The sequence below is a fragment of the Trachurus trachurus genome (assembly GCF_905171665.1).
Source record: "Trachurus trachurus genome assembly, chromosome: 11".
In the NCBI taxonomy this organism is placed as follows: Eukaryota; Metazoa; Chordata; class Actinopteri; order Carangiformes; family Carangidae; genus Trachurus; species Trachurus trachurus.
The window spans coordinates 1,235,001-1,252,838 of NC_139904.1; positions in this window are offsets into that span (position 1 = coordinate 1,235,001).

Below are 17,838 nucleotides of genomic sequence, written 5' to 3' on the forward strand. Positions count from 1 at the left end.
TCCGTAGCGTAGCTCTGAGCAGCTCACGGCTCTGCTCCGCCGTTCTAAAAACATCTTACACCGATAATTAAAGGTAAAGAACCTACTGCTATGACTATAGGGATTATGGCAATGGGCCAGTTTGACAAAATGTTGAACTATCCCTTTAAGCCTGATGTGATGAAGGTTCTTCCACACTGAACTTGAACTAATCTAAACATCTGTGTGTGTCAGACCTCATGAATGTGCTGAGTCATTGTAACAAGTCTTGTCTCAGCTCCTATAACTTGTGTTCGTGGCTCTCAAATTATGACACAACGTCCTCTCATTTTTCCACAAAAAATAGAAAAGTCACAACATTTATTATTTGATGTCAAATGCAAGGAGTGCCACTGTTACAACCTACCGCACTACCGTGAGTTTAGTAGTTTGTAACACAACCTGGTGGTAGATTAAAAAAAAATAAAAACTGAGACTACACCACAAAATAATATGCATCTATGTAAGTTTATTGCTCATGTTCCAACACTAAAGCTTCTTCCTGTGGTTCAGTATGAACAAACAGAACTCATCACTGATGGATAAATGAAGAACAGGGTCGGTGGTCTGTATCCTAACAGTAGAAAAGCGTCTTAAAGATCATAACTTCTGGTAAAACCAATGAATGGTGAGCATGTATGAATGGAAACCTTCAGCAGGAAGTCAGAAGCAGCTCATAGTCCATGTATGACACTTAATAAAACAACAAAGTTAAAAGTCCCCACCCCTGTCAACTGAACGGTGGTTTGAAATTGAACGACTGATGAAATGACTCTGAATTTGCTCTTCAATCTTATGCAAGTTACCTAATTCAAACTTAAACGGTGTCAGTACTAATCAAAATATAAACTTGGCTGTAAAACTTGTACACTTCTTCATACAGCCATGCAAATTCACATTTAGTTCAGGGAGGGAGAGTGTACACTGTAAAACCAAATGTTTAAGATCTGAACACATTATTAAACACTTATCCGTAACACTTTTCAAATGCGTCACGGTGTTTAGATAATAAACACGAGAACATGTTTATTCGCTGTAACACTTTTTAAACACTTTTACATGTTTATTCAGGAAAATGTGTTTAGGTTTTAAACGCTTTATTTATATTATAAAATTATGTTATATTGTATTGATCTATTGATTATACTGTAAAAATTGACTGAAAGGAAACGTATGAACACCATGATTCCTTTGTCCTCCTTTTCCTCCTCTGCTGCCACCCCCCTTCAAAAGCTGTAAACCTATAGGGAAACACTGGAATAATGGAATAATACAGAATATTGTACTTTAAACGTCTTCATTTTAACTATTATTATTCTATGTTACATTTTATAAAATAATATACACACATAAAAATATAATATTAGCCTATATGAAGAACACATTCATACATTACATGTACATAGAAGATCAAAACACAGGAACAAAAAACGATTGAACAGGTCATCTGAGAAGTCCTCGTTCAGGCCATAATCTTTGAAAATAATCTGAAATGGAGAAAAATGCAAAAGAGATTGTAATAATACTATACATCAATGGGATAACAGTAACCTGTTGCTGTGTATGAAAATAATGACCTGTATTTCGGGCCAGTGAACGGGTCCCCAATCATGTAGTGCTGGAGGAACCTGGGAGTAGGTAGGCTATAATTAACTCTAATGTCGTCCCTTATTGGTGAAAGTGAAGCTGTTACAGCCATCCCCAGTCTCCTCTGTAGTTTCCTAATATTTTAGATCTAAAACAGTGAATCTGATTGATGATGCATCTTTTAAATGTCTTCCTGTTCTGCAGTATTTCTGTCTCTCCCTGCGTCGCCATGGCAGCAGCGTGTAATGGGAGCTGGCAGATCTCAGGCTGTTTACATCCAACAAAACCACATTTCCCCCCCAGACGCTCAGAGGCTTCAAACACACACAGAAGGGTTTGTTTACTTCAACACAGAGGATGTGTTTAGAAACGGAGCATCCAGAGCCTCGCGAGAGTTTAGTCGACTCGCTCATATCTTTGGTATGTTTACAGGTACGTATGCTGCGTTCAAGACAACTCGGAAGCTCCCACTCTGGAAAGTCAGTGAGCTGCACATTCACCACGGTATGAGATAATAACACAACGTTACCACACAGAGTTGTTTTAGAGGGAAATTCATGCAGAACCACTGATGCACGTTGCCTTCAGGGACAGTTTTTCATCAACAGTCTCTGTATTTCCCTCTAAAACAACTCTGTGTGGTAACGTTGTGTTATTATCTCATAGCGTGGTGAATGTGCAGCTCACAACTTGTCCACCAGAGCGTTGTGGAGTTGTTGGATTGTGTATTTGATGAGTTTGATGAGTTAGAAACCAAGAAATCCCATAATGAGCCTCCGTAGCGTAGCTCTGAGCAGCTCACGGCTCTGCTCCGCCGTTCTAAAAATAGCTTGCACCGACAATTATTAAAGGTTGACTATGTAGAAATACAAGAACAACAACAGAAAAAGAATTCCAGCAGTCGATTGCCAGACCGTTGCTAGGTAAAACGGGCCGTTGCTAGGGACTCCGCTCTGATCAGAGGACAGCAGAGGAGGAGAACTAAGCAGTATATTTACCTTATGTTTCATTTTAACCGTCATTAACAGCATAATAAATGACTTGTAGCTTGTTACAGGGAGAGTGGAGGCTCTCTGCCTTCCACACCGCTGCTGCTCAGAGCCTCCGCTGTCACTGCTCTCCTCAAGTTGGAAAAAAAAAAAAAAAAAAGGAGCTCCGTGGCACCGAAAGTCCGCGACAGACAGTAAACGTGTTTATGACAGATAAGACTACACAAATACACCCATCCTAACAAGTATATGATAATCCATTGATCCACCGATTGATTATTAAAAAGGCTTGGTTGGAAACAAACGCATAGGACCGGGAGGAGGCAGGAAAACAGCAGAGAACTGAGCCACATGTCGGCTACAGGCAGGTACGAATGTAAACACAACGTTGACAGATAGTCAGTTGTCGAGCCCGTCAAAAAAATTAAAAATAATAATTCAGACTAAAAAAAATTTTTTTTGTGGAAAAGCAATACTTTCATTCTGTACCCCTCTAAAGGCCCCATGGATGTATTATTTTTGAAAAAATATAGCTTTTAATAAATATTCTACATATTCAACCTTTAAAGGTAACGAACCTACTGCTATGACTATAGGGATTATGGCAATGGGACAATTTGCCAAAAATGTTGAACTATCCCTTTAAATGAATCAACATGTGGTGTATATATGAAACAAAATATAGCCTAATAGCCTACAAAAAATTCACATGCCTGCAAAGATATAGGTACCTCTCAGCTCAGTTTTATCTTTTAAAGAAGAAAAGCTGACATTTTTGGTCAACATACTGTAGGTTCATCATAGACATGTTGGGTAATAGACTCTGATGATGAAATGATAATAAATTAAATGATATTACAGTAAAAAATAATGACACAAAGTTATTAGCTAACATATAATCACAAATGTTTCATTTTCAATGTCCTTGGTAACAATAACTTTATTGTTTCGGAAACATCAACGCCTGCAATAATAATAATACTATAATCTTACTACAGTCTCAAAACAATACAAAGGTGAATCTGTTTTGGGAAATGAAAAATGAATTCCATTGTATTCCATATTGAGTGCTCAGTTCTTCCCCTACTGTACATGTCAACTGTCATGTTGTTCCTCTTTCACAAATATGCTAATGATAGTCAAAAATACCATTAAAATGCATAATTGTATATAAAATAGCATCAAAAAATGTCGCCGCTGTGTTGGGGGCCCTGTAAAGATTATTTTCATGGGGCCCAAAATCCCTAGCGGCGCCCCTGCCCTTGGTAATAGGAGAGAAAATGAAACTCCTACTACTCCAATAGCCGCTTGTAAATCAGAAATGTGAATAAAATCAAATGCCATCAAACAGAAGGTTTATAGTTCCACAAGCTGGACTGAACAGGCTGAGGAACTCTTCTGTCCCTCAGTCTGTCAAACTGTTAAATCAGAGTTTGGGCTCTAAGTCGACCCTAAGGTTCATGTACAGACTGAGCACTGGGTGTTGCACCAAAGACACATTGTAATGTTGGATTTATGTTGTGAATGGAGTTAGGAGGTAGTTTGTGTGTTTCTTTAAATGTGACCTTTGTGGGTAACATTTATGCTCTTTGTAAATGTATGTTTTTTGTATTTTGTTATTATTTGTGTGAAACTTTGGACGTCATGGGACGCAAGACAAATTTCAGAGTGATCTGACAATAAAGTGTAATCTTATCTTATCTTATAAAATAGTGAGTTTTCAACTGGGAGGTTCGGGATATCTCGAACGCAGCATCGTTTCCGTTTGTTTTAGGTTTTATATCAACAGAGGCATCATCATCATCATCATGCTCCGCCGTTCTAAAAACAGCTTGCACCGACAATTATTAAAGGTAACGAACCTACTGCTATGACTATAGGGATATATATGGCAATGGCAATCAGGCAATTTGCCAAAAATGTTGAACTATCCCTTTAAATGAATCAACATGTGGTGTAGGCCTATATATGAAACAAAATATAGCCTACACAAAATTCACATTCACTCAGTTTTATCTTTTAAAGGAAAAATAAGCTGACATTTTTGGTCAACATACTGTAGGTTCAATAGACATGTTGGGTAATATAAAGAGAAAATGAAACTCCTACTACCCCAATACCCTCTTGTCAATCAGAAATGTGAATAAAATAGTAAGTTTTCAACTGGGAGGTTCGGGAATTCCGAGTCATCTCGAACGCAGCATCGCTTCCGTTTGTTTTATATCAACAGAGGCACATCATCATCATCATCATCAACTCGGAAGCTCAGCGTTTCCGCAGCTGCTCCAGTCCTGTGTGTGTATCTGATCTAAAGCCATAGATATAGCCTATATCTCTATGATCTAAAGCTAGAAGACGCGATGCCAGGTCGCTTCTGTGCGTATCCGAGCTGCTCCAACAAGATCACCCCGGTGACGCTGCGGTCGCTGAGCTTCCACCGCATCCCCACCGCGGACCGGGACCTGATGAAGTTGTGGCTGCTCGCCCTGCACATGGAGCCCAGCACCCCGGGGGAAACCGTCAAGCGTGAAGACCACAAAGTCTGCAGCGTCCACTTCGACCCCGAGGACTTCTACCCGAGGAAACCCGAGTCCGAGCTGGGTCCGGTGCAGAAGAACCGGAGGAAGAGCCAGAGGAAGAAAGAAAGTCCCAATAAGAAGAGCAAGAAGAGCAAGAGGATGAAGGAACCAATCACACGGACCAAACTGAAGCCTTACGCGTTTCCAAGGATTGGGAGCGTGGTTTGGGCAAAACCAAAGGTAATGTTACATATAATACAACCCTTGTAGCAACACAAAACGTGATAATAATGGCCTATAATGTAGTAATAACAGAAAAACTGGTACATCACTATATATATTTGTTATTTTCAGAGTAGAAGATTTCAATATGTTACACCTAGGGATGTCACGATTATAGATTTGAGTTTAAGTTTATTTCGGACATGTTAAAAGAAATATCATATCATCATAAATTATCTAAGACAAAGGTAGGCCTAATGTTATTTGATTTGATTTATTGGTAACACTTTACTTGAATAGGTGTTCATCAGATTGACATAACACCAGGGCCGTTGTCTAGGGGAGAAAGGTGGTGATAACTCTAGGGGCCCAGCGCCCAGTGGGGCCCATAAAAAACCCCAGTAGTCTAATCTTTGTATGACTGAATTATTCTGCGTAAGACCCTGACTAATACTCATAGTACACTGTAAAAACTCTACATCTTTCCAAGAATATTTGTCTTATTTCTTGTCCAAATGTCTCATTTCTAGTCAAAACTAATCTCTTTCCACTTAAAATAAGACTCATCACCTAAACATTAACTTGTTTTTAGATCATTTTCACTTAAATTCACAATAAATAGAAAAATCTGCCAGTGAAAGTAAGTTTTGTGTGCTTGTAATAAGAAAGAAAAACTTGCTCCACTATCAGATTTTTCTACTTATTCCAAGTGAAAATCAGCTTGAAAGAAGTAAAAAGTGTCTAAAAACAAGCTACTTTTAATATGATGAGTCTTATTTTAAGTAGAATGAGATTTGTTTTGACTAGAAATAAGACAAATATTCTTGCTAAGATACTTGAGTTTTTGCAGTGTAATGCTACATTAGCATCAAAACAAAGTAGGCTAAATAAAAAACGATAATACATACGTAGTCTAAGAAAACAAAAGGAAAAGTTAGGGGGAGGGGCCCACTTTAGTATTCTTTAAGGGGGCCCAGAATTCCTAGCAACGGCCCTGCATAACACTGTCATAACCATGACATAACAGCTGTCATAAACATCAATGAATACTTATGACAGCTGTGGTTAAGTGTCATTCAGTAAGTTATGTCACTTTTGATGCAAAGTTGACATTGTTTGAGATGTTCCTTGTTATGAGAACTTGACATAATTGTTAAAGTTTGGCAATTAGGTCTGCTATGACAGTTTAAATTGTCTTTATGTCAAGTTGTCAGAACAAAAACATCTCAAACAATGTCAACTTTGCATCAAAAGTGACATAACTTACCGAATGACACTTAACCACAGCTGTCATAAGTATTCATTGATGTTTATGACAGCTGTTATGTCAATCTTATGAATACCTATTCAAGTAAAGTGTTACCGATTTATTTATTTAGCACAATTTTAAAACAGTGCAAGGAGGGAAGGAAGCCTATATGGTACAAAGTTCCACTCCCATCATCATAGAATTACATGAACTCAAGATAAACAATGAGAAATACAGGGAAATAAAATTAGAAATGAACAATAAAATGTAGCTACAGTGCAACATAGAAAGACTATGAAGCACAAACAACAAAAGAAAAGAAGAAGGCATGCATAATTAACATGAACAGAAAAATAACACAGAAGATTATGACATAAGGTGTTTTTTCAGTAACTTTCCAAAGGATGTATAAGATAAACCATTCCATGTTATATATAATTCAACCCTTGTAGCAATCTTTTTTTTACAGTCTATGGTAGCAACACAAAACCTGATAATAATGGCCAATAATGTAGTAATAACAGACAGCTTTTGGCCATTTTACATGTAATGATATCTTGCCAATAATGTAATAAAATGTTTGAGCTTAGTATTAAAAACCCCTTTGAAAACTGGTACATCACTATATATTATATATTATATCTTATTTTCAGTGTAGAAGATGTCAATATGTTACAACTAGGGATGTCACGGTTATAGATTTTCTTGGTATGATGATTATTGTCAGAGAAATATTCACGGTGTTATGATTATCACAATTATTATGCATCAATAAATCTATGCACTATGAATCTGTAAAATCAAATAAAGTCAAAATATAACTATATTACTAATCTCCTATATAGGACCAGTTATTAAAGCAGAAGGAAGTGATATTTGTGTGTTAATATAAGTCTTAAATAGTTGTATCTTCCGACAGCAATCACTTCTATAGAGTGTTTGGTCTGAAACACGGGTCTGTCAGTCACTCTGCTCTGAGCCCAGGAGAAAACTTTCCTTGTTTCCTACAAGTTGTATCCAATGAGGAGAGAGAACGGCATGCAGGGCTGTGTGTGCAGCCAAGCGACGCCGTGAATGTGGTGACGTAGGGACGAGGACTGTTATGGTGCGTTCAAGGCAACTCGTAACTCGTGTTTTTCCGACCTGTGAAGTGGTACCAGTTCGATCTGGTACGAGTTCACGGGTCAGAAGTTACGAGTGGCCGTTATAGTGACTTTCACAGGTAAAACAGGTCGGAAAAACACGAGTGGGTTGCCTGGAACGCTACTAAGTCGTAAGTTGTGACTTGAAGCTGTAATTTACGGTTTCAAAAGCCTGCCTGGAACGCAGCATTAGCCAAAACGACCGGATCGCTTACTTCTCGCTTACCTCAGTGATGATCCTGGCTGACGAAACTGCCTCCCACTTTGGAGCTCCCAGGACCTTATTCTTAGCTGCAAAGCACTTTGCTGCCCTCCAGACCTGGGCGGTCATCTTAACCAGGTGAGTCGAGCTGCTGAACCGTCCCTCATCCATCAGGTTTCGGACAGCAGCACAGCAGGTAGGCTCCGGCGCTCCAGATCTGGTGGCTCTTTCTTCACCTGAGCTCTTGTGAGTGCAGCAGCAAGTGATTCCTTTTGCATCTTTCCAACGCTCTCTCTGGCGGTTGCTGATTAGTCAGGTGCAAATATGACTTGACCCTAAAAAAATTCTAACAAAAGGTTTCTCAGTTGTTTTTTATAGTATTAGATGTCCTTAATAACATACTAAAAGTTTACCAAAATTTGGACACTAGAAAGGTGTTATTTTCAAGATGGCATCCAAGATGGATAGGAAGCCTGAGGAGACACCACAGGTGAATAGGGTAAAATTTTTAACTAACAGATATCACCATGAAACTTCCCAAGTTTATCACTTACATTAAGACAAATATTTTTTGTATTACAAGTTTTGTCAAATTGTATGTTTAAATATGTAAATCTCATTAAATATGCGCTAATTTGCATACATTTCCAGAACCGAAATCTGAACAATGGATAAAAGCCACTTTCAAAATTCTTGTTTTATTTTGTTGACATACTAGAGTCAGAAGTTTTTACAGAGGGGATTTTGGATATCTCTCTTTATCACTCTGTAAATGAGAAAATACTGTCACCAGCCCTAAAAATTCAAGTTGGTCGTGTTTTTAGGAGTAAATGTTGTATAAATCAGGCTATGAATGATATATCAACAATCCCCTCTGTAAAAACCTTCAGAATATAGAAAGGGATCAAACTGGAAGGTTTGGTGTCTGTAAGTGCTGCTGAAGTGGAGATTTCGGGCTCTTATACAACATTTTACTCCTAAAAACACGACGATATTTGTAAATGAGAAAATACTAGCAGCCCTAAAAATTCAGAGTGATAAAGAGAGATATCCAAAATCCCCTCTGTAAAAACTTCTGACTCTAGTATGTCAACAAAATAAAACAAGAATTTTGAAAGTGGCTTTTATCCATTGTTCAGATTTCGGTTCTGGAAATGTATGCAAATTAGCGCATATTTAATGAGACATTGCCTAATTTACATATTTAAACATACAATTTGACAAAACTTGTAATACAAAAAATATTTGTCTTAATGTAAGTGATAAACTTGGGAAGTTTCATGGTGATATCTGTTAGTTTAAAATTTTACCCTATTCACCTGTGGTGTCTCCTCAGGCTTCCTATCCATCTTGGACGCCATCTTGAAAATTACACCTTTCTAGTGGCCAAATTTTGGTAAACTTTTAGTATGTTATTAAGGACATCTAATACTATAAAAAACAACTGAGAAACCTTTTGTTAGAATTTTTTTAGGGTTAGGTGTTTTTTTTTCATATATGCACCCGCCTAGATACACCCCTTGCTGATACATCCCTTGCAGACTTAATTGGCCACCCCTCAGCTGGTAGACTCAGGAACTTTGGCCCTTGCTGCCATGGTGAGTTTTCATCCAAATCCTTTGCCCGCAGGACGTTTTTAGACAACTTCCCTGCGGCCCGGTGCTCGACCGTCTCGTGAACTTGAGCAGCATAGGCAGCTTTCCACTCTGGCTCTCTGGCCAGCTGCTTCTCAGTCCTGAAGACCGTGGCCTCACCTGCACTCCTGCTGCAGGGTAACGAGGCTGGATCTTCTACCCGGGGGTACTTGACGTGCCAGTGAGGCCTCTCACTGTGATCGTCCACAGCCATATACGTGAGGCCACTCTGTGCACCTCCTTTTCTTCAGCAAGAGTAATTTCGTTTCCGCCTGGCTGGCAGTTTCCAGCCTGGCTGGTTGCTGTTCAGGATTCTCTATTCCAGTCTTCACAGCGGTTTTTCACTGTCAAGTTTCCCCCACTTGAAAGGGCAGCTTGCTTCAGAAGATTTTAACTGGACTTCACTCAATGACCAGGAATCAATTCTTTCTTTTCTTTCTTTTATTTTGAAGAGTTGTCATGGCCAAAAGCAGGTGAAAAACCTTAAACACAAACACAAATAGATCAAGAAAAAATAATAAATCAACATAACACAAGATCAAATAATTGATTTTAACCTTAATCTTAAACAACTAGAAATTAATCTGAAGAATAAAACAAAACCCATATTTAAAGCAACCAAAATGAAATAAAGACATTCTCACTCTCAATGATAATTTTAACCTTAGCAGCTTTAACCTCCTATAAACACGCACAATTCATACTTTTAACTTTTTAACCCTTTAAAGTCTTTTAAAATACATTACATTTTTAACTCTTTTTAAACCTACATAATTTCAAATATATGACATTTTTAACATGATTTATTAATTGACATTTTACCTGAGTTTGATACCATGATTTACTACTTTTAAATACACACATTTTAACATGAATTTAACTGCATGATCCACTAAACTACTAAAATCCACATAATCAAAAGCTCACCGGCTCCTTCTTCCTTGCTTGAAACAAGCTTTTAGTCCACTTCTTCATGTCCATTTCCATGTCTCCACACATCCTCACACACTGCTCACCGTCCTCAGAGTGCCTTCTCTGACTCCTCTGATCACTAAATCAACTTCACCTGGTGCAATCAATCAGCTCCCCTGGGCTGGGGGTCACACCCAGACCTGAAGCACCCAGGCAGAGAGGGCGTGGCCTGCAGCTCAGCTCAACAATTGTCATCTATAGCTTTACCAAATGCTTAAGTTTATTTTAATCTTTTTTTTTTAAATTATAAATGACGCTAACATTTAAATTCCTACCAATTACATTCATGTCATGTTCAACGGAGCTGTAATAGAAAGTCTCGTGCAAGAGTCAAGTTCACTGCTATGAAGACGCTGTGGCTCTGAGTTGATTTTCCTTTGTTGATAGAATCCGTCATCTTGACTCTCACGGGACTTTGTATCACAGCTCTGTTTACAAACATGTCTGCTGCTTGAAGGAAACGCCTGTGGAAGAAATGTGCAGCTTTGTGGGATGTAAACAGCCTAAACAGCGTAAGATCGATCCGCTCCCATTCATCGCTGCCGTGGCGATGCGGGGACAGACACAACTACTGCAAAACAGGAGATATTGAAACAAAATCTTCAGATTCCTTCTTTTAGACATAAAACATTAGGAAGGTTGAATTTGCCTGGAATTGTCCTCTAAAGGGATAGTAGCATTTTTTTTTAAAAGTGGGGTTGTATGATCTCCAAATAGCCCCTAAGTACTTTAATTGCAGTAGAAGACTCTCTGCACTCCTCCCGTTAGCAACGCCAGCCCATAATAGCCCTGCCCAGAGATTTACAACATACATTGTTGTGAACAGACCCAAAGAAACGGCCTATTTTCACGGCCTAAAAGAGGTTTTACCTGAAAAAAAAAACACACAGTTCCATTGTTCACTATAATATAATTTTTTCCAGCCCTTCAAAGTGCAGGAAAAACACAGTTTTTATTTGGACCTAACCAACTGCTGATCGGCGGGCGCTAACCCTGGGCGGAGGGATACGTGAGTTGGTTAGGTCCAAATAAAAACTGTGTTTTTCCTGCACTTTGAAGGGCTGGAAAAAATTATATTATAGCGAACAATGGAACTGAACTATTTTTTTTTTCAGGTAAAACCTCTTTCAGGCCGTGAAAATAGGCCGTTTCTTTGGGTCCATTCACAACACTGTAGCCTATGTTGTAAATCTCTGGGCAGGACTATTATGGGCTGGCGTTGCTAACGGGAGGAGTGCAGAGAGTCTTCTACTGCAATTAAAGTACTTAGGGGCTATTTGTAGATCATACAACCCCACTTTAAAAAAATGCTACTATCCCTTTAAGTTCAGATAAACTGAAGATCCTGTTTCCACTGGTTGGATGTGTCATGAGTGTGTATGTCTCTGTCATATGTATTTTATGTATATTTATTGTCTGCAAGGCTGCTACTACCGTGCACTTTAGTCCATTACAGATTTCCCCTAGGGGACAATAAAGTTTATTCAATTCAGTTCAATTCAATGCACCCGCTCATCCCATAATGCTCTCATGACAGTATGCAGAAAGCTGACGACTGAGACGTTATTGCTTCATAATGAGGAAACACTGGAGGTAATAATGTTATAAAATAAACACAAGTATAAAAACTAAGAAATAAATAAAAGATAATCCCTAAAATAAAATAAAATAAAAGAGATGAGACAGTAAAATCTATCTATCTATCTATCTATCTATCTATCTATCTATCTATCTATCTATCTATCTATCTATCTATCTATCTATCTATCTATCTATCTATCTATCTATCTATCTATCTATCTATCTATCTATCTATCTATCTATCTATCTATCTATCTATCTATCTATCTATCCATCCATCAGTAGGGGGCGGTAGTGAGCTGGTGAAGTCTGAATGTAAACAGAAGAAGAAGCCTCGCGCTGCTCCAGTGGATGATGGAGTGAGCGGCTCGTGCTCGCTGTGTATTTTTATTATTTTCTCCAGTCAGATGTTCAGTCTGTTTTCGAGACGCTGAGTCGCGTTGTTTTGTTTTATTTGTGTCTGGTGGATTTATTTTATTTTATTTTGGAGCGAACATGGCGACTACGGAAAGCAGCAAAGGACACGAGCGACTCTCCGCGGTAAATGTCTATTTCTGCACGTTGTTACGGCTGTAACTTATTCACACTGAGTATAAACGTTTAGTTTTTTAGTTTTTACACGTGTTCACCTGCAGCTGTAACTTACCTGTGGTTGAACCGGCTCAGAGCTCGGTTATTGATCCGTGTTGTCGGTGTCTTGACCCGGTGAAGACTCGTTAACCTCCGCGGGCTAAACGAGCACCGAGCACAGGGTTAATGGTTTTGGTTTTGTTTTTAAAAAAAAAGTCAGGGGTCATTTAATCTTTAGACGTATAAATGAACCACTACAGAGGAAGTAACAAGCATCAGCAACAGGCTAACTTCGTGCCGCGTTTGTTTGGCGGTGTAAATGCGGAAAGAAATGCTGCTGGAGTCGCTCATTTAGTGTGTTTTGGTACAGAATAACGTTACTGTTGGTTTGTTTGCACATGCACAAGCACTGCTGTCACATGTAAGTCCTTTTGTAGATGTGCAAAGTTCAGTTCATTTCATTTTTTTCGCTGACATCCTGCAGGAATTCATGCAACAACATGTCCATGCAACAACACACATGAGCATAGAAGCTGGAAGTGCATGGGTTAAAGTTTCTTTACATAGAATTGAATAGTTTCACTTCATCCGTTCGTCACAGATAATAAATGAACTATTCGTACATATACACTGGTGTAGCATATATTGATTTGAAGGGATACGCCAACATTTTTTTTTCGTGTCTTGCCTCGCAGCTAATTAGCTTAGCTCAAACACTGGAACTGCATGGGTATTGGTAGCCTGCCTCCACCTAAAGTCATCAGAGAAACTCTTCAGCAACTCTAAACGGTCCGGTGAGCTTGTTAGACCAATATCAGCAGATAATGTAATTTTCCGAAAGAAATGCACACAAAACTAGACCGCAGGGCCCAAACAAAGCGTTACAACGTGAAAACAAAACACAAGTTCTTACCTTTTTTACTGTCTGTGTGATACGCAGGGTGCATGAGCGACAGTAAACCGCTGAGGAGGAAGAAGAGCTCATGCAGTAGATCGGTGAAGGAGTTTGTGACACTTTTTTGGAGAGAGATTTATAGATTTATAAGGATGCGTCGTACGTGTGTTGCAAAAGGCTGCGACAATAAGCAGAAGAACGGGTCAAGACTTATTTTTCACTCAATTCCAAGAAATCCGGAGCGGATGAAACGATGGCTCGGTGCTCTGAACATGGACCCCAACACCCCACGAAAAGCAGCCAAGACCATGTTGGTTTGCTCAGAGCATTTTTCATGCGACGACTACCACGAAAAACTGGATTTCAGAACCCAAACGTTGAAACTTTTCTTGAATGACGCGGCCATCCCATCATTCGGTATCACACAGACAGTTAACAAGGTAAGAACTTGTGTTTTGTTTTCACGTTGTAACGCTTTGTTTTGTCGAGTTGTAAAAAAAAAAAATTCAGGGGGGATGGTCAATTTTTCTAGGCTATAGTTGATAAGAGTATAGGCTACTCTTATCAACATGGACAAGTGGAAAGGTTTGATTTGTGCAAATGTCTTTTAATGAAAACAACAATGTGTAGTGTTATATTTCACACTAACATTCTCACTTTGAGCAGTCATCACAAAATCTGTCAATAGTGTGTGTGTGTGTGTGTGTGTGTGTGTGTTCATCTCTCTCGCTCTGTTTAGATATTAAAACACAAATAAGCTACAAACGCACACATTGGCCTCTCATATTCGCCGATCGTGGTGTTTTATTTTGAAAATTGACCGGATTCTCTCGTGTTTTCTTTGTTTGACTTCCTGCCAGGATTGACGCGATCGCTCGCGGCTCGCGCACAAAACAGACCAGACGCCGAAACGATCGCTGAGGTGCACGCCGCGGCACGTCTGGTGTGAACGACACATTAACATGGGCGCCCAAATGAAACTGGCTCCACTTCTCGACGCTTCATGGCTATTTGCGCAGGGGTTAAAGTTCTCCGTCGCCACGACGGATTTCCGTCAATGGGACAAAATGAGGGGAGAAAAAAAAGGCTGCACATGTTTTTGTTGTGGTTTACTAACGCTGCTCTCAACTAGGGATGGGCATTTCGAATACTTTCCTAATCGAGTAACCTAACCTGGTGTTACCCGGGTAACCGATTACTGTAATTAAAAAAAAAAAAAAAAAAAAATTACGTCATGTCTGACGGACAGAGCGCAGCCGGTGCGTAAATGCGCTCTGTCCGTCAGACAGTCGCATCACTGACACACAGCGTCGTCAGACTAAATATCAGGTGGAGAATAAGAGACTGGAGTTTAAGATGCTCATACGGGGCAGATGTGCATCTTTATGCCGCGGCCTCGGAGGAGGAGGAGAAAACTTTTTTAAAAATCATTAGCGGTGCATATTTATTAGTCCACACTACATGTTGGTGCCTTCGCTCCTCTCTGCCTCGCATCGTTTCAGGAAATAACTGGGAAGGTTTCAGAATGTTTGTAAACTGAAAGCAGCAGATTTTCTAACAGACTTGATGACACCTGTCGTCTCCGAGGGAACCACCATAGATTATTGTAAAAGGTTTGAAAGTCCGAGGCTCGATCCAAAAACGCTTTTACACAGCAGAAAATCACGTTGCTTGATCCGAAACTGTTTAACACTACAAAAAGCTGAACCACGGCATGATGATGTAGTTTGATCCGACACTAGACTGTTGCTCTAACGTGACGTTTTTTTTAATCCTAGGTTAACCGGATAATAAATTCATAACCGATCAGCAGATTGCCTACTCAGGTACCCGTGCACATCCCTACTCTCAACCAATAAAACTAACCAGGACCGTTGTATTAACCTAGTGGTTCTCAACGGGGGGATGGCGCGAGCACAGGAGGGGAGGGTGGGGGTCGGCTCCTGGTCGGTAATTTCTCCCGCTAATCAGTGAAGTAAAAAAGTAAGAGTGTGGGGGATATTTTTCGCACTATCTGGCAACCCTGGCCTGCCTGCACGTATGAGCCCGGTGATGTGACTGTCACTCGCTGGAGGCAAATACCGGTCTATACCGGTACGTAGTAGAGTTGGGTCTCCTGCAGCTGTTGACGTCGGACCGAGCGGACCTGTTGGTCATATGTTGGTCCGCCGCCACGCGCATTCGGTTTCGTTTATTTATTATTTATTTATTTATTTTTATACCGTGCATGTCCGCGGTGCACCGCTGCACGGACAAATAGCAGAGGAAACGGGCCCTTGAATGGCTGGTCCAGACCAGGGCCAGACCCCTAGATTAATGCCTTGAGATTTGTTTTTGCTCCCCACTAGACCAGTTCTGAGTTCAGTTTAAGTTTCATTCACTCCAGCCATTCTTGCCTTGTTGCCTTACAATGATAGGAACCTTAGTCAGTAGGCCTACTCAATGGTTTTTTTTCTATCTGAAACAAATGTTCCCTTCATGTTCTTCTCAGAGTTCACCAGAATGCTTCATTTATGTGTTAAAATCACATTTTTTTTCTCGGGGGGGATGCCCCCAGACCCCCCTACAGGGGTTTGGTGACTCACCTTTTTGACCACTTCAGAGCTTGCAGGCAGTATGCATAACCTGCATTTATTGAAGAATCAAAGAAACAACACTTTTATAACAAGGTTCCTTCATCAGGTTTAAAATACAAGGCAAAAATGACGACAATTTATGCACACCGGACGAATTTCAGTCAAAAGAATTTTTTTTTTGCTTTAACCCATGTTTGCGGCTATTCGCGGTACTTCCATGTCCGGTGTGTCGCCGGCGCAATAAAAAAATTGACGCCGTTAAAATTGATTTTTGAAACTTTGACAGCCTTAATATTATGAGTTATATGTCCGACATTTAATGTAAAAAGGGGAGTGATGGAGAGGGGGGATGATATTGATTGTTTTTATTTCAGGGGGGATGCCATCTCCCCTCAACTCGACTACTGGTTACAACGTGGAAACAAAACACAAGTTCTTACCTTGTCTACTGTCTGTGTGATACGCAGGGTGCATGAGCGCCAGTAAACCGCTGAGGAGGAAGAAGAAGAGGAAGAAGAGCTCATGCAGTAGATCGGTGAAGGAGTTTGTCGGACACTGTGACACGTTTTTTGAGAGAGATTTAGGCTATAAACCAGAATTTTACAAGGATGCCTCGTACGTGTGTTGCAAAGGGCTGCGACAATAAGCAGAAGAACGGGTCAAGACTTATTTTTCACTCAATTCCAAGAAATCCTGAGCGGATGAAACGATGGCTCGGTGCTCTGAACATGGACCCCAACACCCCACGAAAAGCAGCCAAGACCATGTTGGTTTGCTCAGAGCATTTTTCATGCGACGACTACTACGAAAGACCAGAATACAGAAACCAAACAATTAGACTTTTCTTGAATGACGCGGCCATCCCATCATTCAGTATTATACAGACAGTAAACAAGGTAAGAACTTGTGTTTTGTTCTCACGTTGTAACGCTTTGTTTTGTCGACCTACTTACAAACACGTCGGCGGTGGTTTGCTCATGCGCCCTGTGGTCTAGTTTCATGTGTATTTCTTTCGGAAAATTACATTATCTGCTTAAAATTAGTCTAAAAATAGATAATGTAACATAACGTGAGTCACAACAAGCACAATGGACCGTTTAGAGTTGCTGAAGAGTTTCTCTGATGACTTAAGTGGAGGCAGGCTACCAATACCCATACACTTCCAGTGTTTGAGCTAAGCTAATTACGGCGATACGGCTCTATCTCCCTTGTTACTGCACGCACAGTCGAAAGGATGCTGTCTATCTGCTGGTCATGGACTCAGGAGTGAGGCAAGACACGAAAAAAAAATCAATCTTTAAATCAATATATGTTACACCAGTGTACTGTATATGTAGGAATAGTTTATTATCTGTGACAAATGGATGAACTGAAACGATTCAATTCCATTTAAAGAAACTTTGTGATTTTTTATTTTCTATCTATTCATTTGTCATCATTTGTTTATATAGCACGTTTCATATAAAGTTTGCATCACAAAGTTTGTTTTTTTAGTAATACAAGTGAGATACAATGAGAGAGAAAATGCTCTCATTACAGTCGGCAGGGAGCTGTTACAGTAAAACCAGAGGAAACACTGGAGGTAATGTTAGAAAATAAAGACAAATATAAAAACTAAGAAATAAAAACTAATCCCTAAAATAAAATAAAAGAGATGAAACAGTAAAATGAGTAATCATGGT